Source organism: Austrofundulus limnaeus, unplaced genomic scaffold (assembly GCF_001266775.1).
Source record: "Austrofundulus limnaeus strain Quisiro unplaced genomic scaffold, Austrofundulus_limnaeus-1.0 Scaffold150, whole genome shotgun sequence".
Lineage (NCBI taxonomy): Eukaryota > Metazoa > Chordata > Actinopteri > Cyprinodontiformes > Rivulidae > Austrofundulus > Austrofundulus limnaeus.
In genome coordinates, this window is record NW_013952552.1 from 1,171,657 (window position 1) to 1,174,060 (window position 2,404).

General features: G+C 38.5%; 1 protein-coding gene and 1 long non-coding RNA gene across 2 annotated transcripts in view; both read left to right on the plus strand.

Moving 5' to 3' along the window:
* Positions 1-2,404, plus strand: part of sgpp2 (sphingosine-1-phosphate phosphatase 2) — a 30,654-nt gene that overhangs the window by 16,009 nt on the left and 12,241 nt on the right. The gene's annotated exons all lie outside the window — the stretch shown is intronic.
* LOC106523276 (uncharacterized) lies at positions 612-1,130 on the plus strand. Its single transcript, XR_001310872.1, has 2 exons — positions 612-822; positions 1,016-1,130. It is a non-coding gene; the product is annotated as an uncharacterized LOC106523276 (long non-coding RNA).

A 2,404-nucleotide genomic window follows, 5' to 3' on the forward strand; every position in this document is an offset into this window, starting at 1 on the left:
CTTTTTTAAAAAAGTAAGGAGTAGAAAGTACAGATAACTGTGTGAAAATGTAAGAAGTAGAAGTACAAAGTAGGCTGAAAAATTATTACTTAAGTAAAGTACAGATACCCAAAGGTTCTACCTAAGTACAGTAACAAAGTATTTGTACATAGTTACTTTACAACTCAGGATATCGGCTAAATTTTTCATATCGGTGCATTCCTACATGCCATCTTAAAAACAGTGCCAAAATTGCCAGACCTGGCCCACATCTGGTTGACCAACAACTTGTCATGCAGCAGTCAGCAGTGCCGACATGACACCAGATCTGGCCCACGCCTGTCTGCTATGTGGGTTTTAATTAATATCTTCTTATTCTTTGTGGTGGATAGGGCTGCCACGATTAGTCAACTAGTCACGATTATTGTCGACAATTAAAATCGTCAACTAATTTAATAGTTGATGCATCTATTTTTTTAACTTTGTTTTTCTCTCCAAACTGCTGCGGCACCTTCCACTGCCACGTCTGCCTTTCTGTCGTTGACACACATGCGCAGTAGTGGTAATTAGGGCTGCCACAAACGATTATTTTTATAGTCGACAAATCGATGATTGGTCGACTATAATGTTGTAAATTCCCCAGTATTTCTGCATTGTGTTTTGTTCAGGCCTGTTTAAGACTTTAATTTGTATTTTACATCAGGCATCTTGTTGGACAGCTAATTAGTATTTTTACGTCAGGCATCTGGTTGGACAGCTAAGGGTTCCTTGGATATATATAGAGCTGAGCAAGGCAGTTCTTGTTCTTTTTATCATGGATGCCTGTCTGCGTTTGTGACAAAGGTGAGTTTAATGAACCGTTAATGAGCGCTAATTATTTCTTTTCATATGCAAATGAGGTCGCGATTTTGGCRCTAGTTTGAGACAGTCCAAGAAGTGTTTATTTCATGTTTGAGGTTTTGCCTTCTTGTAATATTAAGTGTAAGCTAAGCTACATRTTAGCATATTCTTATTTAGCCCTTTTCTTTTATTTCAGATACCAGACAGACAGATAAAAGACAGTTAATATTGGTTGTGACGGATAGGCAACTCATAAATGGAACTTAATGCTGTAAAAGACTGGAGAGTTCAATAAACTCCAAAAAACTGTGTCATTGTGTCCGGCCTCACTCTCTGATCGGAGTGTCTGTGTGGATGAAGTGCTCCAGCTAATCTCCAAAAACAACATCATACAGTCCTAATTACCTAAAACAGTAGGTGTTTATACAGTATGTCAGTATTAGGTCACAAATATGTTTTTACATGTTAGTATGCAGAGATAAATGGTTAAAGGTTCATTAGTCACTGAGTTATAAAGCATCACTAAACTAGACCTGCGCAGTAGCCCTCTCTTATCTAAAAATACACACACTGACAAGCTTTTTCATAAGTTGAAAGATCAAAGAGTAAAGCTGCTTTTTGCCCTGATCAATAAGCTTATTCACAAGGTCAGACGGTCTTTAACTCTCCCTTAATGTGACCAGACTGTCTGAGGGTCAGGCCCTTTTGATGTGGACGTTACAAAGGCACCAATGAGGCAGTGGAGCGTCGGCTTCACTGGAGGCAGATGAATGTGATGTTTGTGCAAGATCAGGCTCCGCTCTGCCTCTGCACTTGCCGCATTGAGAAGAAAACATAAGTCCTGTAGCTGAAAAATCCTAAAACTTAAACTGTGATTTTAAAACCAGTCAAATATAGTAACATACCAGTTCAGACATGCAAAGCCCAATTTTCTGGAATATTTAAATTCTGAATGTAGTAGGACATTTTGCTGAAACCTGAATGATCTTTTAGTTTTCCTCACAGGATTTTACTAATTTGATTTATAACAGTGTTGCTCCCAAAAGTCAGCACACTGTTCACCATCAAGCTGCACCTTTCAGCGTATAATACTTGATAAAAGTGCATTGTTACAGAGATGACTGCCACCAACATTAGTTTTAAGGCTTGAGACCAGAAAGTCACAGGTTCGACTCTCCACCATGCCCACATGCCGTGGTGTCCTTGAGCAAGACAGCCAACCCCCAACTGCTCCCTGGGTGCTTACATAGCTGCCCGCTGCTCTACTTGGGTGTTTGTCATGTGAGATGGATCAGATGCAGAGCACAAATTTCATCATTGTATGGGAACATGCATTGATGACAAATAAAGCACCTTTACCTTATGACAGAATAGATTCAATATCAGTCCTTCATCACCTGCAATGTTTCATAGAAAAGGTAGAGTTTGCCACAGATTTTTATTCCAGGAAAAAAAAAAAACTGAGATGAGATTAATTCTAATTGCCTAGAAATATAAGTTCGTTTTAAATTTGCAAGTTGCTATAAATAAATATGTACACATCATAAATCTCTTTTAATATCAGAATGTACATGATGTTCTAGAT